The 25,641-nt window shown below is 38.0% G+C and overlaps 1 protein-coding gene and 1 pseudogene across 3 annotated transcripts in view; both read right to left on the bottom strand.

Annotated features, from left to right (window-relative positions):
- LOC115220992 overlaps positions 1–12,266 on the bottom strand; it is a 197,563-nt gene extending 185,297 nt beyond the window's left edge. Inside the window, exon 1 of one of the 3 annotated variants that reach the window (XM_036510448.1) lies at positions 11,917–12,266. The gene's annotated coding sequence lies outside the window, so the exon portion shown is untranslated. The remainder of the gene's footprint in view (positions 1–11,916) is intronic. The other 2 variants (XM_036510450.1, XM_029791210.2) reach the window with 2 other exon arrangements.
- A 10,003-nt stretch (positions 12,267–22,269) lies between these two features.
- LOC115220717 lies at positions 22,270–25,474 on the bottom strand (annotated as a pseudogene).
- Between the last annotated feature and the right edge of the window lie 167 nt (positions 25,475–25,641).

Genomic DNA, 25,641 nt, shown 5'->3' with positions numbered 1-25,641 from the left:
TATATATATATATATATATTATATATATATATATATATATACATACACACACACACACACCGCTTTATTCCGCTTTTCTCTTTCTATCTTTTTATTTATCTGTCTATGAAGCTATGATTCAGAATAAATTTCATGTTATCTTATGTCTGATGACATCAGACAATAGGTACATACAAATTAATGCTCGGGTTAACTTTCTGCTTAAAAAGAATGTTGAATCTGCTGGGGACAAACTTACAAAACAGTAAGTTTTTTTTTGTGGGGTGATCTTGTTGTCACTTTACTTGGGCTGAATTCACTCTACATTGTGAATATGACAACAGTTTTTAAAAGATCTAACCAACCGATACTAGTTTTAAATTTTACTGGTTTTAGATCATGATCAACACTGGTACAAGAAGCATTCTTCTCAAGTTGCTTGTCAGTAGATTTAGACTTCACAAATACTTTGTCCACTAAATGAGAAGCAAGAAAAATCCAACTTAAACTGCATCCTAAACTGCATAGATGTTATAGCTGCCTAATGAAAATTGACAAAAGGCAAAGTTTCAATCGAGTTATGTGTTTAATAGAATCAAGGTAGAGACAGGTAAATAAATGGTATCAGGTCAGATTATGATCATTCAGTATACCTATAAGTTTGTCCACACAGTTTATTCAGGAAAAAAATATTCCAAGTTCCCCTCTCGTTTTTAGATGACATTTCAATCTGAATAGGTAACATCAGCACTGCAAAATTAATAAATGAATTTACCAGCGTGTATTTTAAAGTTCAACTCCATTTTACCGGTCTAAACCCAAAACAAGAATTCTCCGCCACCTTTTATCTTTGCAGGAGAACTTTGGATTTGATCCAAGACTTTCTATGATAACTATTCCCCACACATGATGGCTTACGATAACACACTACACGGAAAAAGTAGCATCTAACTTCATTTCTCTTCTGTGATCAATAAAAACTAGAATTGATGACCGACGACTGTAGAAAGAGTTACAGGCATGCTCTGATTCCTTCACCAAAATTTACTATCTGAATTCCATAAATTACTACTTTCATTATCACCACGACTGCGATCACCACCATTACCAGGATCCCTTACTATCGCAGCAATCAGTACCACTACGGAATATCAACTATTGAGTTCACAATATTTTATGAAAGTGAATAGATGGGGATTGTAATAGTATTTATTTTCCATCGTCGTCATCGTCCTCGTCGGTGGTGATGAGCTTGATCGGACGACCTAAATTCGTTCTATACAGTTACTATTAGTGACGGTAGTCAACTGAAGCTCAGTAATTAAAGTCGTAAACTATTTACGCTTCAACTGTGGAAGCCCAAGAAGTGATTCACAGCCTGATAAGATTCCAATGACTAACATGAGGCGGAGATCAATAGAAACGATAAGAGCGTATCGAGGCAATATTTGACATTTATACAAGTTAAATAGTGATGAACTGCATGCCGGACGTCAAAATTTCTTAATTAAATGAAATTTCCCCTTATATTCAGATAGAACCAATCACCTACATAACTGTTTTTGTGTTTAGTAGTGGGACATCATATTTCCTGACTGACAGCTGCTGGAATACAGTGACGAGTTCCCAGACCAGCTGCCATCCTGTTTCCATTTTTTGGTTGGAGGCTTGTCATTTCACTTTTATCGTTAATATCCATGAGATGCGACAACAATAAATTTAAAACATTCCAAATTATTTTGCCTCCTAAATATAGCGTTATACCTATTTAAGAAATTGGTACTGCTAGCTTGGTTGGATTTAAATAGCTTTTAAAAGGTCGTGGACATTTAATTTAATTATATATATATATGTGTGTGTGTGTGTGTGTGTGTGTGTGGTGTGTGTGTGTGTGTGTTGTGTGTGTGTGTGTGTGTGAGCGTGTATGTATGTGTGTATGTATATATATATATATATATATATATATATATATATATTATATACATATATATAGATAGATAGATAGATAGATAAGAAATATTGAATTTCTAAATCTCTCGTAGAGACATGTACGGTGGTGGGGCGATAGAATGGTTGTATACTGTCAATCTAACAAGAACGTGACAGTAGGGGGTACACCACCGCTGTATAGCCCTAGGAAGCATCGAACGCCTCCTGATAGCTTTGACACAGGGAAAAAATGTGTCAAAGCTATCAGGCGTTCGATGCTTCCTAGGGCTATACAGCGGTGGTGTACCCCCTACTGTCACGTTCTTGTTAGATTGACAGTATACAACCATTCTATATATATATATAATGCAATGTGAGGCCCTTATGTGACTCTTGATCCCGTCAAAGATTTGCACATTTTAATGTATAATGCACAGTTGTGCCGGCCAGCAGAAGGAACCGGTACCACAGGATGAAGTCATTTAGCATGTCTTTTTAATCCGCCAACTGAATGACACGCCTATCCGTAGGTTGCACTTGTTCCATTGTCACACAATAGCTGTATTATAATTTACAAAGGGATCGATTCCCGTGGCTTTTTTGATGGTTGACCAGGTCTGCATATCTTAAGCGTTTCCTCCTACAAGTCACACACGTAAAAATCAACACTCCCTCATTTTCCTCAGGTTCATTCTAAGCTTCTTTTTTTTTTTCATCTTTTTGTGCTTCATTCTCTCTCTTTCAAACTTCGAACAACTACCGTGGCCCTTTTCTTCCATCAATTTCGGTCTTGTGTTTCTCTGTTCCTGAAATTTCTGTTTGTATCAAAACAGTTTGAAGGCAATTCTTCGAACCTCATTTTGGGTTTATGTGCTGGCTTTTTTACGATCGTTCAGCTCACCATACAAAAGTTGCCTAGGAAGACCTTTATCGTTCATTCTCACCAGATGTCCACGCAACTTGAAACGACTTTACAGAATGACTGATTCTACCCTCTTACAACTTCTCTCAAATATTGATACATCACTGGTCGCCATTCTCCAGTTTATCCCAAGAATTTTCGAAAGACAATGTTGATGGAATCGTTCTAGATGCTTCAAATGTTTACGATAAATAACCCATGCCTCACTTCCAGCAGAACACTTGTGTTGTAAACCTTAACTTTAGTTTGGATAGATATACTGGGGTGCGACCAGAGACGGTTGTGAAGCCTACCAAAGGTATCACTAGCCTTATATGTATGTACACAGGCAAACACACACAAACATGTATATACACATCAAATCTAGTGTGACCTGTATCTGTAAATCCTGGTGTCAGTTGATCTGCAACTAAACACGAACTTCCACTTGGACAGCTTCATGAGGAATGAAGAATACATGACCTGCCGGTATCTCGTAGAAATTATTGCGACAAACGTTTGTACAACAAAAATATTACACTCAAAACATCAGTTACCATGTCTCAAGGACATGGAAAGATCTGAAGAGAGGTGGGGCATCAACTGCAAATCTTTTATTAGGGTTTCTCTCAAGTCTTCATTAACCAATGCAGTAGACAAGGTAGTGGGAGGTTAAAATTCGGAGTTTTTCAGTTTTCAAATGAATGCTTTGAGTAAAACCAAACGCCCATCACTCCCAAATACTCACCCCATCTCTCAACTGCTATGATCGGCGCTTTGGTTTTGGTCGTTTCAAGAGGGTTTCGTCCATTCTTTGACAACTCTCGTATTTCTGTTGTCTTTATAATAACTCTCTTCATAAAACTAATTGTAGTAGAGAAGCTAGTTTGGTTGCCGACGACCCGATCATGACTCCAGAATGCAGATTATAATTGACAATACATACGTACAGGGAGAGAGGGTGACAGGGAGGAGAGAGAAAGAGAAAGCACCTGGGTTAGTGGTTAGAGTATTCGGTTCATGACTGTAAGGTCGTGAGTTCGATTACCGAAAGTATTTTGCGTCGTTGAGCAACACTCATTACTTCGCGTTACTCCAGCCCACTTAGCTGGCAACAATGAGTTGTACTCTTATTCATAGGGCTGGCCTTGTCACATTCTGAGTAGCGCTTAATCTCTGAGAACAATGCTAATGGTACGCGCGTCTATGGAGTACTCAGCCACTTGCACATTAATTTCACAAGTAGGTTGTTCCGTTAATTGGATCAACTGAAACATTTGTCGTCGTAGCAGTCGCGGTGCCAATTGTGTGTGTGTGTGTAACTCTCAATAAATGTCTTGAATGACCTTCTTTCGTTTGTATACTCACTCGTGTGTATGTAATTATGTATGTATGTATGTATGTATGTGTGTGTGAGTATGTATATTATATATATATATATATATATATATATATATATATATATATCGTTTTTGTATTTGGTTTGCATGATTCTTTATGTGAATTCGTGTGTTGAAGCATATTTTGTTGTGTCTGGGGAAAGTCATTCTCTTTTAATGCCTTATTACTTAACTCACACCAGTTCGATTTCCACTCAGTTATTTTTTCTAAAATTTTCGTTGCGTCTTGCAATCTCTTCAATAATCAGTGAAGAGTATTAAATAATAAGGCACTAAAAGAGAATGGCTCTCCCCAGACACAATGATCTATATATATATATATATATATTATATATATATATATATATATATAGCATTCTCACGCTGAGGTAAATCACTGTGGGTTCTTACTAAGGACTTATTAACGCAATCACCTGAGAGGGTGCATTTTGCACCTTGGGTGGATGATAATGATTACACATTTCACCAATATACTACAGGTGTAAAAATGTGTCGAAACAGTTGTAGTGATTTTAAATAAAGAACGTCGTTCATTCCATTTTCTATTCCTTTATTTATATAAATTCTGCGGCTGCTATGGATACATCCAGCAGCAGGTGCGCTTCCACTGTATGTTGATATTAAGTAGTCAAGTGGAGGCGCAATGGCCCAGTGGTTAGAGCAGCGGACTCGCGGTCGTAGGATCGCGGTTTCGATTCCGAGACCGGGCGTTGTGAGTGTTTATTGAGCGAAAACACCTAAAAGCTCCACGAGGCTCCAGCAGGGATGGTGGTGATCCCTGCTGTACTCTTTCACCACAACTTTCTCTCACTCTTACTTCCTATTTCTGTTGTACCTGTACTTTCAAAGGGCCGGCCTTGTCACTCTCTGTATCACGCTGAATATCCCCGAGAACTATGTTAAGGGTACACGTGTCTGTGGAGTGCTCAGCCACTTACACGTTAATTTCACGGAACCCTCGTCGTCGTAACCGACGGAGTGCTTCCACATTAAGTAGTCAATAACTGTGGACGACTTTTGCATAGAATTCTAAGAGGTTTTTACAAGGATCTTATTCAACTAGTATGTGTGTGTGTACACACACACACACACACAGGAAAAGACAGGGGAAAGACACGCAGCCAGACACATGTATGTGACTGTATCTGTAAATTCCTTCAGTTTGAAAATGAAACGGGCGTCTTCTTGGCTTTCTGAACCCTTTTTCGTTGTTTTTGACTTTTCCCGTATCCTTTTTCGCTTTCTGCTTGTTGAAATCTCCACTAATTACTGATACCGTATGGTAGAGCCACTTGAAGCTTTTTGCGCTATTAACAGATGTAATTTAAGTTTCTGAAAGGCTGGTTAACGCATCAAAGGTCGCCCGATATAAAGGTAACGAAAGCTGACCTTTATACTACAAATGTATTAAAGCTGAGCTCTCTCCACCTAATCTCAGTAACCAGCAGTGACCTATTTTAACACGTCCACCTGGAGACTGCCGAAGTATGTCAATATTTTCACTTTCATTTTCTGACCATCAAACGAAAGAATACGCTATTATCAATATTACCAAAGACTGGATCTTGAATATGTTTAGGCACTAAAATATTTTATCATTTTCCACGATTTCACTTAATAATAATTAGATTCTATCAAATAATATAAGGTTATTTTCCTTTTTACCAAAGCGTGAAAACAACTGCAGATGTAAGATTAAACGCCTGAATCTTGCCAATTATTTACAGTACTCGAACTGTTTAATGTATAATCGTTACGCATTAATATCTGAAAATAAGTTCATTGATAAGTGAAACAAGCAGAATCTTAGGAAATGATGGTTCTGTGTCAACAGATTGAAACAATTCACGAACTGGAATATTATTTTACTGGGAGGAAGACGTAAACACGAATGTTGCGGGAAGGTCTACTCGAAGAAGACGTCGCATTGCGGTGAATATCTGTGAATTATGGTTTAGCCCCAGGTCAGCCGTGATCGAGAAGATCCATGATCTAAGACGTTCCAACCATGACTAGGTCTAGGATTTCATTGCCAAATGTGTTTTTCACTCTTTAAGAACAATAGGACGGCGGTTCTCAAACGATGCATTGCAACGTACTGGTGCACCACTAAAGGTCATAGAGGGCTCTACAATTTTTTAAAATACTGCTTAAAGCTTTAGAAAATCCATATTCATGTTTGAGTATCTTGAAAAATGTCATTATTAATTTTGTTATACACAATAGGATTCATAAAATAAGGTAAACTACCATTTTCTGTTTTATTTCTAACTCGAAAATATTGCATTTTTTTGGAAAGGTTTTACTTTTCACACAAATTGCATCAGTATTATTTTTCTTTATTCCTCAATGCACAACATCGTCAAAAAGATTGAAAACCACTGCTGTAGGATGTGCTTTTTAACAAATCAAAGCGACCATGTAGAGCAGGGTTTCCCAACCAGGGATGTGAGATGGCATTCCATGGGGTGCGAGCAGGGCTGGATTTATAGGAATCAAAGAGGGCAATTGCCCCAGGCACCTTTATATTCTTATATAAATTATTACTTCAGGGAGTGCGAGAACAAAGTTTTTAGGGGTGCGGGGCATAACAAAGGTTAGGAACCACTAATGTAGGGGCTCGTCAATATAAGCTTACGGAAGGGAGATGAACAGATCGTGAATTGCTGCTCTATTTATTTATGTCAACGTTCATATCCGGAATAATATAATCAAAACCTTACCTCTCACTTCAAAAGCATTTCCTTACAATGAATGTCAAAAACGGTAGTCAAATACTTTTTTTACTTTTTACTTGTATCCAACTGCGCCAATGCTGGAGCATGGCCTTCAAGTATAACAAGTCGGTCATACCAATCCGGCTGCTTCTCTCAAGCTAATATTTATTTTACCGATTTTTATATATTGTATTGCTTATTGCTTTTTTTTGACATGCCACTTTACCATGTTATATATGCACAAATATGTCTGTGTCGTGTGTGTGTGTATGTATATATATATATAATATATATATATATATATATATATATATACACACACACACACACACACACACACAAGGCAGAAATATAGACGTCACTAAAGTGGCAAAGGGCGTTAATCAGCCCCAGTATTGCTAGAAATAAGAGTAAATCAGCTCAATAACCACGGAAAGCATTATCTTAATGACTAGCAAAGGAGGAGGCTTTTGCATTTTAATGTGATTTCAACGGAAATCTTATAAACTGACAATGCGAGCTGAGTTTAACCCTTGGCGCGGTGAGAGCCAATGATGAGCATTAAAATGCGAAATCATCGATGACCTGGCTATGTCCACTGCTGGAGGGAGCTTGCTTCCTTTGTCAGTCATAAAGATGGTGCTTTCCGTGGCCATTGAGTTGGTTTGATTCTTATTTCTGGCAATCAACTGGTGCTGATTAGTGTCATTTGCCACTTTAGTGACGGCTGTTTTTCTACTTAGTTTGTAAAATTGCGAATATGCCACCCATATTTTATATATATACATATATATATATATATATAGTAAATCCCCAAAAGAAGAACAACAAACACAAAAAAAAACACAACAACGCGAGTACGTGGTACATGTAAAGTATTAGCAGACGTTTAGGGAAGGAAAGAAAGATGGTTTAACGTTTCGAGCGAACGCTCTTCTTCGAAAACAGAGGAAAGTCCAATAGAAAAGAAGACGGAGGAAGAAAATCGCCAACGATTCACATGTGGTAATATATATATATATATATATATATATATATATATATATATATATATATATAATCTTTTCTGTCTGTGTGTGTGTCTTCTAGGATCTCCGGCATCCCCCATCTGATTGCGCTCAAATTTGATATGTAGATACCGATGGTATCAGGGCTAGTATAGGTCTTGAAAAAATTACAAATATCGATTCCAGGTGAGAATGCGATCGATAAAGCTGTGGGAACGTGCATCTGTACGCGCAAGTACATCAGCTGTTACGATCGATACGATGCGTACGCGAGAAAATTGCACGTGCAGTTTGCGCAAAAAAGCCGGCCTGTTTGGTGTCTTAAATTTAGGTTAAATCAGTGTTTCTCAAAGAGGAGGCCTATGGGACGGTCGGACTAGTTGTTTTGAGAAAATTTGGTTTAAATTACAACTCAGCACCGTCCATTGGACAGAGGGCGTTTTGTGTATATATATATATATATATATATGGGGGGGGCAGCCCTATGGTTGGTGGCACCCCGGGCAAGCTGAACTTCGGCGTGTACAAGCTGACGATCGAGGAAATTTCCTTGTCTTTGTCACGCCCTCCTTGGTGCTCCCTAGCACTGCCCGAGTTGCTGATACCTTGTATGTATTATGTATGTATGCATGCATATTTGCTTCAAAATAAAATATGGAAACGATTAACAGAGAACAAAAGACAAACATGGGAATTCTCATCTGCCATGGAGACCACATCCATTATAATTTCATTGCGTTTAGAATGTAAAGATTTTAAATTTCATAATACTAGTTGTCAGGGTGCACCAGCGATATAGGGAATATCACCGAGATGGTGGAGAAACAAGGACTAAAAGTGACGGACAACGACGTACAAGTGAAACGGAAATTTGCGGACAGAAACAACTAATTCGGTAACAAAAGAAATATAAATAAACAAATAAACAAATGAATGTACAAACACACACACACATTCACGTGTGTGTTGTGAGTGAGAGAGAGAGAGAGAGAGAGAGAGAGAGGAAGGGGGAGATGGGTTTTGCCAAGATTTGCTCAGAAAGTATTAGAGAACATGAAACTCCAGTAGAAGACATTTGTCCAAGATGGCATACAGCGAGATCGAACTTGGAACCACGTGGGTTGTGAGGAAAAATTTTTTGACCGCACAGTTGTATCTGCCTCTCCAATTACGACCATACTATTCAAAAATTAAAAAGGAATGACTGCATGCAGGGAGTAGAGTTCCCTTGATCATGTCTTAATGATGGCTTATTTGAGGTTGAATAGCAACGACAATGATAACTCGTCTTCCAAGAATAAACTTAAACAAAAAAAAAAAAAGAAGATACGACTCTGTTTCAGAAACTCTTAAAACACATTTTTTCGGTGTGATCAGGTTGTTGATGAAAGACATTCCACGTGTGACCATCCTGTCATTTTAAAGTTACTATGTATCAAGGTCCAAATCCTACTTTGAACAAGTGTCCTTCATTTCTCAGACGGGAGGGCGCACTTGACATGACTGCTATTTCTAGTAGACCAAGCGACCACATAGTGGCTCCATCTCGGGCTCGGCTTTGTATAATAATAATAATAATTATTATTATTATTATTATAGTTTCAATTTTTGGCACAAGGCCAGCAGGTTCAGTGGAGGGAGTAGGTCGACGGCTCCTGTACTCAACTGATACTTATTTCAGTAACTACGAACGGATGAAAAGCAAAGTCGACCTTGACGGAACTTCAACTCAAGAGCATAAAGACATGATAACAATGGACAACAGCGAGTTGTAGTATTATTGTTGTCAGCCCGAAAGCAACCCGAGAGAGAGAAAGATGAAACATCAAAGGATATAAAGTAAAGTTAGTCAAGTCTGTTCTCGGCATCGACGTGGCTGTTGTCAGCTCCAAATAATTAAACACAGAATTCTTTATGTGACGGACTCGGCGGCGGTGTAACAGGTGACTGGCAGTATGTGAAGGGTGTCGTTGTTTGGACTCGATCAGCTGTGATCGAGAACGCCTAATGAGCAGAGATGATCCAAAAGTGACCATCGTCACCATTTCTATTGGGGATATAGTTCTAGTTCTACCAATGTCCAACGAAGTCTTTGTGGAGATTTTACCGTGGGGTGGAGGTTGTTTGGTTAAGAAGTTCGCTTTGTAACCGTGTGGTTTTGTGTTCAATCCCATCGCACGGTACATCGGGCAAATGTCTCCTACTAGAGCTTCCAGCCGACCAATACCTTCAGGGGGAAATTGGTAGACGGAAACTGCGTCGAAATTCATCGTGTGTGTGTGTATTTGTTCTCCCACCGCTAGACGATTGATGTTTGTTTACGTCCCTGCAACCTAGTGATTCAACAAAAGCGACCGATAGAATAAGTACCAGGCTTAGAAAAGGAGGAATACTGGGGTCGATTTATTTACCTAAACTCTTCAGTATGGCCGCAGTTCAATAATTGAAACAAGATGTGTGTGTGTGTGTGTGTGTGTGTGTGTGTGTGTGTGTGTGTGTGTGTCTGTGTGTCTGTGTGTGCGTGCGTGGAGAAAGAGGGGGACAAGGGAGAGACAGTCAGACAGACATGTGCATTTGGATGCCTACCCATTGCAGTTAGGCATCCAAATGCGCTTTGAACACTCAATGCTGAATTCCAAATAACTGCAATGGTGAAACATCCATAGGAACTAATAGTTTGTAATTGTGTTTATTTTAATTTTCCTCTTCATATACTCTGTATATCATAACTATTAACACTTAAGTACAGAGGTCGACAAACCACTATACTGAAAGAAGTGATTCGATAATGATAATCGATATGGAGCTCTAACTCATACATCCAACAGGACATACAAGATATATATATATATCATCAGCAAATCATAAATCCGAAAGAGAAGCAGAGTCTAGGTTACAGAATGTTGACTAATTAGATAAAGATAGTTAAGGCCGCTCTATAGGGTTGGGGTTACCCTGGGTTTCACGTCCACAAAGTGTCTAGCTTTACGGCGTTTTCTCAGACCCTAATGGTCATTAGGGTCGGAAGAAACGCTGTAGAGTTACGCACTTTAATGGCGTAAAACCCAGGGTAACCTCATAGACTGACCTTTACTACCTTTATCTAATATGTATGTATGTATATATATATATATATATTTATTTATTTCTTTACTACCCACAAGGGGTTAAACACAGACTGGACAAACAAGGACAGACAAACGGATTAAGTCTATTACATCGACCCCAGTGCATAACTGGTACTTAATTTATCGACCCCGAAAGGATGAAAGCAAAGTCGACCTCGGCGGAATTTGAACTCAGAACGTAACGGCAAACGAAATACGCCTACGCATTTCGCCCGGCGAAATGATATGGATTATCATATTTATATGGATTATCATATATATATATATATATATATATATTGAGGATATAATCATTGACATGATTATATCAGTGGCTAGCGTATAAAAAATTACTATATAGGTAAAATTAATTTCCACTTAAATATATATATATATGCGCGAGTCGTCTAAGAGACCGGTTAATATATATATTTGTATATATGCATGTATGTATGTATGCTGTCGAAAGAATATGCATTTATATGAGATATATATACATGAATTTTTGAAAGTATTTGTTGATGTCACATTAATATTGAGAATAAGAAAATAAAACAGAAACAGAAGTTTGGATAGAAGTAAGAAATGAAAGAAGAAAGATTAAAAATAAAATGAGAAAATGCGATGTTTTAAGAGTTAGAAAACGGTTAAAAAGTTTTGTTTTGTTTGTTTTTCGTTGGTTTGCTGAAAAGATCTGAATAATAATAATGGAGTAAAAATATTACAGACAAAATGAAATATAAACAAAAAAGCGGCAAATATATATCAGAAAAAGATGAGCGTATTTCAGAGAAGAAAGAAACACGAAGATAAACGATGAGGATTGAAAATATATTAGGAAAAGAAACAAGGGGTTTCCATAGTTTTTTAGCTCACCTTGAATACTTCGATGCAAAACGTGGATGGAATATAATCCTTTCTCTCAGGTACAACAACAACAACAACAATTACAATAACAAACTGTAATGGTACATTGGTGGATGAATCTCCAACTTTAAACAGTTCTTCGAGGCATTGCTAAGCTGCTTAAGGTTGAGAAGTAGTCGCAGACTCACAAGAAATTCTTTCCGAACAAGTGTTGTAAAGGCGGGGGTGGGGAGAAGCGGAGGGTAAAGGAGTAGGAGTAGTATGAGGAGGAGGAGGAGGCGGCGGAGAAATAGGAGTAGGAGGAGGAGAAGAGAACGAGTAACAAACCAAGTTAGGCGAAGTTTCTTTCACTTTCGGGTGCACACACACACACACACACACACACACACACGTACGTACGTACGTGCTCGCCCTCCTTTTTTTTTTATCTTCTAACTTCTTTCAGCAGTTTTAAACAAAACCTGCTGCAAAACTAGAGGTTCAAATGCTCAGAATAAAAAAAAAAAAAAAAGAAAAATCTACAGAAAATGATGCGCCATGGAAACCAGGTAGAGTTTATGAGGAGGATGGTGAAAGGAGCAAACGAGACAGACAGACAGACAGAAAGACGAGGAGAGAGAGAGCGAGAGAGAGAAAGAGAGAGAAAGAGAGAGAGCGAGAGAATAAGGTGTGTGATTATTGTGTGAGTGATAAAATTTGCTATTCAGAGAAAATCAACACAAAACAAGGAATATTAAAGCTAAAAATAGTTTTGTTTTTTTAATTGGGGGTGGGGATAAGACAAGGGGGTGGGGATAAGTCAAGGGGGTGGGGGGAATTAACAGACTTGGTGAACAGCTTAAAAGAACCTTTCATTGAAGTGTCACTCATTCTCCCTTTTCTCTCCCTCCCTCTCTGTCTGTCTGTCTGTCTGTCTCCTCCTAATAACAGCCAACAAAACGAATCTAACTTACAAAACCAAAGTTACAACGCAACATCGCTTACTTCAACAATATATTTTACTAATGTTGCTGCTGCTGCTACTGCTGATGATGATGAGGAGGAGGAGGAGGAGGAGGAGGAGGATGGGGTGAGGTGGGAGTTTGGTGGTAGAGATGGAGTTGATGGGGGCGAGTGATAGTTTACCTCAAACGTTGCTGCTATATTGCTCGTGGGCTTTTGCTCCCTTCTTGCAGCCAGCCAGCCAGCCCCCACCTCACCCCCACTACATTCGTGCAACTACTAGCAACGACCTACTATCTCCCTCCCTCCCTCCCTCCCTCCCGGTGACATTTGACTGATTGACAAACAGTCAGCCAGCCAGCAGCAGGGTTATTTAGCGAAAAAATACAAAAACAAAAAAAAAAATGCCGTATCTGCTAAGCGAACAGCAGGTTCAGTTCTGCAAGCAGGTTGCTTGAAGCAAGGTGCTGTCCCTCACAATCATACTCATTGCCATTATATACACTTACATATATATATATATATATATATATATATATACTCTTTTACTTGTTTCAGGCATTTGACTGCGGCCATGCTGGAGCACCGCCTTTAGTCGAGCAAATTGACTGCGGGACTTATTCTTTGTAAGCCCAGTAGCTTATTCTATCGGTCTCTTTTGCCGAACCTCTACGTTACGGGGACGTAAACACACCAGCATCGGTTGTCAAGCAATGCTAGGGGGACAAACACAGACACACATACATATATATAATATATATATATATATATATATATATATATATACGACAGGCTTCTTTCAGTTTCCGTCTACCAAATCCACTCACAAGGCATTGGTCGGTCCGAGGCTATAGCAGAAGACACTTGCCCAAGATGCCACGCAGTGGGATTGAACCCGGAACCATGTAGTTGGTAAGCAAGCTACTTACCACACAGCCACTCCTGCGCCTATATATATATATATATATATTGGGTTGTCCGGAAAGTTCGTGCCGATTTTTAAAGGAAAGAAAAAGGTCAATAAATACTTGCCATTACATTTTTAATCAACCAAATATTAACCATTTTGTTGCACAATGCGTCTCCATCTTTCCTTTAACTTGAAAATACCCTCTTCCCAGAATTGAGGTGCCTGGGAAGGTAAGTCGAAAGGTAAGCTACTATAAATAGGCACGGACTTTCCGGACAATCCAATATAGATAGAGAGAGAGAGAGAGAAAGAGAGGGAGAAAGAGAAAGAGAGAGAGAACAAAGATATTTTATTCCGCGCGGATAGAAATATAGGCAAAATAGAGGTTGAAAATGCACTGAGAATAGTTAGAACATTTTTTATTAAAATATTTAAAGCTTTATAAACCGGTTTCACAGTCTTCACTGATTTTCACAGTTGAAATAGGAAGATGTGGCGTGTGTTGCAGCTGTCTTGCTTCTAGCTCGTGTTTGAAGCTTGCTCTATTTTCATAGGGAGTCCACGGCTCAAATTTAAATATGCTTTCCATAGGACTTGGTTGGTAGAGGATAGTCACATGACTGGTCTTAGAAATTTTTATAGGTTCACCACTACGTCCGTGTGTTAGTATCAAGTGACAATGTTTAGTGTCATAAGTTAAGGCTGACATGGTTGACTGAACAGGTCCAAACAATCAATGCTCTGAATGTTTTCTGTCAAGTGTTTGTAGAGAATAAATACATAATTAAGCTTTTGTACATTTCCCGCTACGTCCGTGCGTTAGTGTCACGTGATAGTATATTTTGTGCCGAAAAGGAGAGCCGATACGGTTGAGTGAACATATTTAGTTATAATCAAGGCAGACCAAATTTAATCTGTCTGGTTGAGAGAGTAGTTTGTATAAAATCCAATGGTTAAAGTTTAGGTTGTTAGCTGTGTAGCTTCCTCGTGATAAGTGGCAGAATGAATTTTGTGTGTGAATAGTTGTGTATGTACTCCAAAGTTTGTTAAGTCTTGGTTTTTACTTTTGTATGAAAGTATCTTTGTTTATCCGTGCTTCATCTGTGGGAAGATCTGGGATTTGGGAGACTTTTTTTTTAGCACATATGTCTATGTGACCACCCAGTGGGATCTGTCTAGTACTGGGGTCTCGTATTTGTTGTCGGTGAATTGTCAGCCTATTTCTTCGAGTAAGCTTTGTTTGATCTATGTAATCGTCATTACATCCTTGGCATTTGATAGCGTATATTAAATTCCCTGAAGAACATGTAAAGTGAATTTTTACTGTAAAAGTTTGTCCTGATTTGAATTTGTATGTTGTGTCTTCAATAAGGTTGATGCAGTTCCCGCAATTGAGGCGGCTACATTTTTTTGAGTGTTGGTGTAGGAATTATGGAAGGTAATTTAGAACTTGTGAGGAATTTTTTAAGGGACTTCGATTGATTTTTTACTTTTGATTATTTTGTGTATTTCGAACGCTTGTTTCATTCTTGGGTCTTGTTTTAGTACTGGGATGTTTTGGTGGATAATATTGTAAAGCTCTGGGTTTCTTGGGTTGGGTGTTTTAATAAAGGGTAGATTATTGGATTATCTGGAGCGTTTCTCATAGTTCTTCGATATTTATTGCTTTGCCACGTTCTATTCAGTTGCCTATTAGCATTAATGGATATTGTCTCAATTAGGACTTGTTTTAGTTCCTGGAGTCTTTTATTGCGAATTTCAGGGTTTGAGACAATTGTGCAGATTCTTTTTGCTATTATAATAGATATTATTCTTCGTGTGTTTGGGATGGCATGAACAGAATAGTATAACAGACTAAATTTGGTCTGTCTTGATTATAACTAAACATGTTCGCTCAACCGTGTCGACCCTCTTTTTAGGCACAAAATATACTGTCACGTGACACTAACGCACGGACGTAGCGGGAAACGTACAAAAGGTTATAAACTAAGTCAACCGTGTCAGCCTTAACTACTACATGAACCCGAAGATTGCAGAATTTAATGCATGAAAGTACTAGTTCAATCAGAATGAACATTTAACATTCTACTATTTTATTTTATTCTATTATAATATATTATCTTATAATATATCATTATAAGATTGTAAATAAAACGTGAAAATCAGACAAGGTTGGAATTCCTTTTATTAATATATTCTTCTATACACAATCACACACACCCATATATATATATATATATATATATATATATATATATATATAGCACCAGGTGGTGCTATTTTACCAGGTGGTGCTATTAAGTTAGACATGGCCTGGGCCAATAATGGCCGAAACCTATCAAAGTATCAAAGTATATATACATACATATACATACACAGTTCAGAAATTCGGATTCAGGATCACACAAAAACTGGCCACACAAATTTGGTTTTCAAAGAATATGCATTACGAAAATTTGGATTTCATAAAATCTGGCTTCACAAATTCGGTTTTCGAATCTTGGACTTAAACATGAATAAATCTAATGTCAAAGCAACCATTTGAACTCAAAGTTCATGACACAAAACGGCTACCAGACTACATCAATAATTATAGTTTTAAAAAATAGTCAAACAAAAAATCTAGTTTGTTTTAAATTCACACAAAACTGCTTCATACAAGCATGCTAGACAAAATTTACAGAATCTAGTTTGTTTTAAATTCACACAAAACTGCTTCATACAAGCATGCTAGACAAAATTTACAGAATCTAGTTTGTTTTAAATTCACACAAAACTGCTTCATACAAGCATGCTAGACAAAATTTACAGAATCTAGTTTGTTTTAAATTCACACAAAACTGCTTCATACAAGCATGCTAGACAAAATTTACAGAATCTAGTTTGTTTTAAATTCACACAAAACTGCTTCATACAAGCATGCTGAGTAACCATTAAACAAAATTTACAGTTAGTTGTCTGATACAAAAAAATGGGCTACATGAAAATGTAATTCATACACCCTCCAGCTATTTATACACATTTTTCAATATTTATCTTAACAGAAAATAGCTAGCAAAATTACGACACAACCTGCCACAAATACAGGGTTCGAAATTCACATAAATATTATAACATAACTTAAGAGATTTTTTTTGTACTCACCCAGATGTGACACAGAAATTATTTTAAAACTGACAAGCAAAAAGTTTTGGCGAATTCCTGGAGCATAAAATAATTCCGTAAATGCCTAACACAAAGCACAAAGTGCATAAACTAAACAAGCAATCATAGCTTCCAGAATCCAATTGAACCTTGTCTCAGAAAAAAACTTTAACTGTCACAAAAAAAAAAAAAGAAAAACTGGGTGTATAATTATCTCTGCTTATAAAGGTTTGCTAAGGTCTAGCCAATTTGTCTCACAGTTCTAGCTAATAACACCTAGCTTCCCCCATTTTGACAATAGATTCATCCTGACCTTACAGTGCAGCATGAAAAATTGTTTACCTTTTTAATTTAACATTATAATTTTCGTTCGGAGTTCAAATTCCACCGAGGTGGACTTTGCATTTCATCCTTTCGGGATCGATAAATTAAGTACCAGTTACGTACTGGGTCGATCTAATCGACTAGCTCCCGCCCCCAAAAGTTTGAGCCTGGAGTAGAAAAAAATTATAATTTCCTAACAATATATATATATAGTGTGATAAATGAAAGATATGCATACATACTTACATATATGTACTTACCTACATCTACATATATATATATATGCATATATAAATATATATACGTGAGTACAGGACACCACAAATAGACGCAGAACTCAACGAGAACGAAAACGTGAAAACAAGCATGGAACGGACCTTTTTTTTTCCCAACGAAAAAACAGAGTACAAGACAAACTACACAAGGAAAAATCCCCTTCATCAGCTGTCCCTAGATCAACTCCAGCGTGTTTCAAAGGTGAGGACAGAACACGACTCGTCGAACTAGCCCTTCCTGCGAAGAAATTAAAGAAAATTACTTCGCAGAGGGGTAAAAACAAGGAAAGAACAAAATGTGACACAAACAGGACGTAAAAATGATACAAATAAAATTACAAAATAAAATACAAAATATAAATACAATTACAAAAAAATACAATACAAGAAATAAAAACAAACAAGAAAACAACCAAAGAGGGCCTTTTTTGCCTAGACGAGGAGAGATTCAAGGAGCGCAAGAAAACCGTGTGTTTACAGTTAGGAGGCCGCATGCAAAAGGAAGTATTTTGGCCGGCTGTGAGAGAGATGAGGAGGAGTGAGAGAGAGAGAGAAAGGGAGAGAAGGGAAGGTTAAGCAAAGAGGTATAGTGTTTCGCGTCATAATTATATATAAAAACTGTACTGGGAGAAGAAGAAACGAATCGAATCGACACGAGGGCGCTCAGTCATACAATAGTATAATAAATAAAATATATGCATACATACATACATATATGTACGTACTTACATCTACATGTATATATACATGCATATATCAATGTATATACGTGAGTACAGGGCACCACAAATAGACGCAGAACTAAACGAGAACGAAAACGTGAAAACAAGCATGGAACGGACCTTTTTTTTACAACGAAAAACAGAGTACAAGACAAACTACACAAGGAAAAATCCCCTTCATCAGCTGTCCCTAGTTCAACTCCAGCGTGTTTCGAAGGTGAGGACAGAACACGACTCGTCGAACTAGCCCTTCCTGCGAAGAAATTAAAGAAAATTACTTCGCAGAGGGGTAAAAACAAGGAAAGAACAAAATGTGACACAAACAGGACGTAAAAATGATACAAATAAAATTACAAAATAAAATACAAAATATAAATACAATTACAAAAAAATACAATACAAGAAATAAAAACAAACAAGAAAACAACCAAAGAGGGCCTTTTTTGCCTAGACGAGGAGAGATTCAAGGAGCGCAAGAAAACCGTGTGTTTACAGTTAGGAGGCCGCATGCAAAAGGAAGTATTTTGGCCGGCTGTGAGAGAGATGAGGAGGAGTGAGAGAGAGAGAGAAAGGGAGAGAAGGGAAGGTTAAGCAAAGAGGTATAGTGTTTCGCGTCATAATTATATATAAAAACTGTACTGGGAGAAGAAGAAACGAATCGAATCGACACGAGGGCGCTCAGTCATACAATAGTATAATAAATAAAATATATGCATACATACATACATATATGTACGTACTTACATCTACATGTATATATACATGCATATATCAATGTATATACGTGAGTACAGGGCACCACAAATAGACGCAGAACTAAACGAGAACGAAAACGTGAAAACAAGCATGGAACGGTCCTTTTTTTTACAACGAAAAACAGAGTACAAGACAAACTACACAAGGAAAAATCCCCTTCATCAGCTGTCCCTAGTTCAACTCCAGCGTGTTTCGAAGGTGAGGACAGAACACGACTCGTCGAACTAGCCCTTCCTGCGAAGAAATTAAAGAAAATTACTTCGCAGAGGGGTAAAAACAAGGAAAGAACAAAATGTGACACAAACAGGGCGTAAAACGATACAAATAAAATTACAAAATAAAATACAAACCGACCAGACCATCAGAGGTTGTTACATTGTTTTTAGCCTTCGAATGACTGGCTAAGCGAGCAGGCTAATATATATATATATATATATATATAAACACATACACACACACACACACACACACACACACACACACACACACATATATATATATACACTCGCGCGCGCATAAACACATATACATGCATATATATATATACAGTCTCTCTTTTTTTGTCAGAGAACATCAACTCTATACATTTAAATAATTCTTTCTAATTCTAAGCACAAGAGCAGAGGGAAATCGATTACGTCGGCCCCTAATACAAAACTGGTAGATATTTTATCGACTTCGAAATAATGAAACCCATTTCTACATCGGTGGCCTTTGAACCTGGAACGTAAAAAGTCACAATTAATTCCGATACCGACTCGACCAATTCACTGTCTTTAAACATTTGAACAATGGTTTCAGATTTTGGCACAAGGCCAACAATTTTCTGGGTGGGGCGGGAAAATCAATTACATCGACCCCAGTTCTCAACTAGTATTTATTTTATCGATCCCGAAAGGATAAAAGGCACAGTCGACCTCAGCGGAAATTTGAACTCAGAACATAAAGAGCCGAACGAAATTCCGCTATGTACTTTGTCCGGTGTGCTAACATTTCTGCCAGATAATTTACAAAGGTGGGGTACATTCCAGCATACAGTAAAAGATAATTCTGTTTTTATATAATTACAAACAACACCCGGCGTGTTTCGCTCCCCGACGAAGTGCAATCTTTGGATAACTTGTTGAGTGTGAGTGAGTAAATCGTCTGAGCCTGCGTTATACTGAATGACAATGGAAGGAGGAAATTCTAACATTTAGAAAGCAGTCATACACCGGGCCAATGACTTTGCCCAATACTTCAAAATTTTCCTTCTCCTTGCAGCGCACAAGCTAATTCCATTTTGAAAATTTATGATGATTTGTTGTAGAAAATATCAATTCCACAGAACCGAATTTCGCTGACATAGATTATTATTAGTTTCCTAAGGAGTTTATAGATGTTTTCCTTGATTTTTCTGTGTTATTATCAACTAAATATATACCTCCACGAAAAATATATTTCAAAACGTAACCTTGCTATAAATGAATTGCTTCTGTAATTCCATTGCCTCTCTTCTGTTAAAGAACGGCACAGCCTCCCTTCCTGGCAGACAGGAATAGATTACTTAGTTTCCCTTTTTGTAATTTTCGATTTTTGAATTTCAAAAGGATATTTGCAGTAAGAACAAAACAAAATTAGGACATCCATCTAGCAATAAAAAAAAAGAAACTCAGAGACTTGGCTCCTACATTACTCACCCTCCCACACACATATACAAGGTATCCCAAACAAATTGATATCATTTTAAATGGAATATCTGAGGAACTTCATGTCCTGGGCAAACGAAATCAAATAGGCTTCATGTTGAACAATAAAAGAATTATTAATCAAAATTGGAACACGAGGTTCAGACGGATGTAGATTTTATAACCGATTTCACAAATATTCCTTATACGCACCGCCTGTGACACGACACAGGTCATGTCGGTAGTCCAGTTCCTGCCAAACACGCTGTAGCATATCTTGCGTATTATTTTCCAGCATCTCAGTGATTCTCTGTTTAAGTTCCTCTAGGTTTGTAGGAAAAGTGGGGACATAGACCAGTCCATAGCCCATAGAAAAGAATCACAAGGTGTCAAGTCGGGCGAACGTGGTGGCCATTTCAACAGCACATTGTCATTAACACCGGCTTGCCCGATCCAAACTTAGTTTTCATACATTTTGTTAAAATTTGAGATCATTTGAGCAAGATTTAGCTATGTCATTAGACTACGAAATGATGTCAATTTTGGAGTTGGGGGGCACTCTGTATCCCGAAAAATTACAGTGCTTTATGCGAAAGTAATTTTTTTAAGCAAAGAAAATGTAAACCAGTTTTCTTTCCGACACGTGGATAAGAAGAAAACCACAAAGTTAGCTGGACATATGAGGGACCTGAAACCTGCTGCTCATCACACATCAGGTGGAGTATCGTGGAGCGATCCACGCCATATTTCAATGGATCAAAAAGATGCAGGCTTTGTGCAACAGAAAGAACTCATATTCATTTAGATCTCTAAGTTCTTGGTTTTGATTGTTTAAGCAGCAGTAGCCGAAGAAGAAGAAGAAGAAGAAGAAGAAGAAGAAGAAGAAGAAGAAGAAGAAGAAGAAGAAGAAGAAGAAGAAGAAGAAGAAGAAGAAGAAGAATATGGGTGTGGAATCCTCTTAAATGGTCAAGTGACCTAAAAGTGATCTGTTGTTGTTGTAATAGTAGTGATTGGAATTGTTCTGAATAAATTCATGGGTAGTGACTGTTCTGAATATATCGTTTTTAATATTTGCGCGGATATTATTCTAAGGCCTTTGTAATAGTGTCATTTGTGGTGGACGCATTCAAAAGAGGTTTGTTTATATTTTGCGATAAAATATGACTCTTTGCTAATGCGCCGATTATAAGTTGCATCGTCCCTGAATTTTTTGAAGGAAAAAATTCTGAAGTTGGGTTGTTCGTTAGTGACGCAAATGTTGATGCGTTGCTGAATGCTATTTTTCTGTATTCCCGAATTTTGATCTGGGTGTGAAACTCAATTGCAGAGGGAGCCAAAACTCAAAGCACACTTTAGGTCGCGGGCCGAACAGGATGAACATTTATTGAACAGACTAAAACATTTTGAACATGAACATGTATAGAAAACAGATGCTATGTAATTTTAACCCAAAAATAAATTAACTTAAATTACTTGAAATATTTTGCTCTGCATAAAAATATCTCCCGTCAGAATTATAAAAATTTAAAATAAGAACATGTTACAAAAAGAAAAGAAAATATAAATAAAAAATGTGCTTTTTAGGGAAAATTGAAATAATAAATCAAAACTCTCAATTTTCTTTATGTAATTTTGTCCGAGCTGCATACTTGGCATCTTTTCTTGGCAACGAGTTCATTGATGTTTGGGGCAAGGTTCTGTGTTGTTGAGACTCCCAGGAAGGATTACAGGTATTCAGACGACGACTCTGTGCCATTTTATCCATCTTCATCGCAGAGAACAGCTGCTCGCGCAGATATGTGCTTCCAAACAAAGACAGCATTCGCTTTGCATGCAAACGGAGCTGGGGCATTGCTTCAGGTATGAAGCGAGTGAACTGTGTGGGCTCCACAGAGTCGTACTTTGCTTTTAATGTCCCATTACACAGCAGTTCTACCAGCTCCATTTGAACCTGTACAGGTGCAGTTTCCACATTGACGGCAAATGGGTTGCGAAGCAGCTCGAAATTATTTTGACGTCTTGCGAACTCAGTTTATCAGCAAAGTGTTGCTTTGTGAACACCGTGGCGTTGACTTGGCTCAACATTACTTGGCAACTGGGAAAGTGAGACAATTCATTTGGTGCATTTGTGTCTTCCATAAGCGCAGCTTCACTTGAAATGCCTTCACTGTGTCATACATATCACAGATCATGCGATCCCGTCCCTGGAGCTGGATGTTTAAAACATTGAGATGCACAGTTATGTCAACCAGAAACGCCAACTCGCATTTCCACTTTTCCTCCCGCAGAACTTTAGATTCTTTTCCTTTACTGTCCATGAACTGATATATCTCCTCAACCAGCTTCAAAGCTATATTGAGGACCTTTCCCCGTTTGAGCCACCGCACCTCCGTATGATAAGGCACGACACCGAACTCTGAATGTATTTCCCACAGGAAAGACTGAAATTGGCGGTGATTTAACCCTTTGGCTTGGATAAAGTTTATGGTCTACGTTACAGTGGTGCTCATTACATATTCCATTCTTAAGGCTTTAGTGCAACAGCGTTTCCTAATGTATAATGCAGTAATATGTTGTCAACTCACCAGTGCAGTTCTCTTCTTGCATCTTTAAACATATCCTACCCACCAGTCCACTTTTTTCACCACACATCGTTGGTGCTCCATCTGTTGTAAGTCCAGCAAGTTTGTCCCAAGGCAGTTTCATGTTGGTTACACTCTGACGTATTTTTTCAAAAAGGTCCTTTCTTGTTGTCTCGTACATCGATTTAATGTCCAAAATTTCCTCCATGACGAACAAATTGGAGTCCACTCCACAGATGAAGATAACCAGTTGTGCCGTATCGGTCGCGTCAGTAGTCTCATCCACAGCAAGAGAGTATGCAACAAAATCTTTTCCTTTTTCAATCAGCTGTGTTTTTAAATCAATGGCCATCTCACACACCCAATCAGCAACCGTATTTCTGCCAATACTCACATTAGCAAACAGTTGCTTCTTGTCTGGACACAAAACGTCACACATTTTCATCAAACTCTCCTTCAGAAAATGGACGGGCTTATTTTGCGATCTCCTCTGCCACAGTAAAACTTGCTTTAACAGCAGCTTCACTTTGTGATTTTGCTTTGGTTAAAAAAAACTCTGTTGTAATGTGAGATTCCTCTTCAACTCGTTCTACCTTTCGTTGCTTCTGCTCAGCATTGAGGTATTTGTACCTGTTCTGATGTATTGTCTCGTAGTGGCATTTGAAATTATACTCTTTAAGTACAGTAACATTAGCACCACAATTAAGACACACGGGTTTGCCATCAATGCCAGTAAACATGTACTCGGTTTCCCACCGGATTTGAAAGGCTCTGTTTTTCAGCATCTATTTTTCTCTTGGCTATTGATATAGATAGCTACTACAACTGAATGACGTCGCGTGAAAATGGTCGAGTGGTAAGGTGGCTGTTGCGGTGCACTATGGGATTAGTAGATTTTGCGTCATCAGCATTTCACAATACGCGATTAGAGAATCGAAGGAGGCATTTCCCAGCATGCTTTGTTGCAGTTACAATTAAGATTTGTGACTGTTATCTTGCCTCTTTAATGTTTTTTTTTTTTTTTTGTACAGACAGGGAGTAATGGTTACAGTGATGTTGTTTCTAGTCGTGTATTAAATCATTGCTACTTTTGGTGACGCCCTTAGTAAGAAAGGTAATGCATTCGGTGCTATATTTAATGTAATGGTCTGCTTTAGCCACACACTGTATATGTGTAGTTGTAACAAGAAGGCTTGGGTGTTGCTGAGGGCAGCAAAGTACACTATTTGCTGATGCCGCTATTTGGACCAATTTCATGCTGATATCAAAATAGTCCCGCGGGCCGGATTAAATTGCTGCACGGGCTGGAAGTGGCCCGCAAGCCGGGAGTTTGACATGTCTGCTCTAAATAGTCCCGCGGACTGGATTAAATTGCTGCACGGGCTGGAAGTGGCCCGCGAGCCGGGAGTTTGACATGTCTGCTCTAAATAGTCGAATAACACCGCTCATCTGTGATCGCACTTCATTTACCTACCTACAGAGATGAGTTTTATTGAAAGTTAATCCCTGTGTTTGATGCGTTAATTTTGCTATGTTAAGATAAAGTTCAAAAGAATATTAAACAAGAATCAAAACGAATGAGAATAAACTAATTGCTGTTGTATTTTGGCAATGGTGAACAACTCTTTTTTTTTCTTTCGGACGAATGTGTGCTCATAACATCCTTTATTCATTTGCGTAAGGAGACTTTGTAACTTCAAGTGTTTCAACATCGTTGTGTCATCTCAACTCGGTTTAATGTTAAAGTTCAGTTGTCGTAATTAGAGTAAGTAAATGTATAGAAATGGATGTAACCGCACGCCTATTTGTAATAGTCCTATGTATTGTAGCTAACTTCCAACCCCTCCTTCCGACTCGCCCACCATTCTTTAATCTGTCACCTCAACCTTAACTCTGTTGTTTATGTAAAGTACAGATACGTTTCCAACCAACTTAACAACAATTCTCCTCCGTTCACATCGCCGAAATTATTGATTTCTCTTTATTTCTGTATTCATGACTCGGGGATAATCTCATTCTCATTCTTCCTCTGTAAGCACTTTTCTTCTCTCTAGCTTGACATTATAAACCACGTTATCAGCAACATGGCAAGACTTGGCTCCTGAATTACTTCATCTAAAAAGTTACACATAACAGTCAAGGACAATACTCTGCGAAAATGCTTCGAACCATATCCCACAGGGGAAACGTGGATTTCAAAGACCGCAGTGAAAATAGCTCGTGTAGCAACACAGTAACTCTCCATAAAATCTGATACGATATGGAAGGGTTTCTCTAGTCTCGTCTGTCAACCTCTTTACGCCAGTGACGCGATAAAATACCTACAGTCCAAAAGTATTTGACGATAGGAAGGGTATCAAACTGTCAAACAAAAGTGCTGAAATCCATAACCTGAACAAAATCAATGAAAAT

This window comes from Octopus sinensis, linkage group LG17, assembly GCF_006345805.1.
Source record: "Octopus sinensis linkage group LG17, ASM634580v1, whole genome shotgun sequence".
NCBI classification, from domain to species: Eukaryota; Metazoa; Mollusca; class Cephalopoda; order Octopoda; family Octopodidae; genus Octopus; species Octopus sinensis.
The sequence above is the reverse complement of the archived record's forward strand: the minus strand, read 5'-3'. Positions and strand labels throughout refer to the sequence as shown.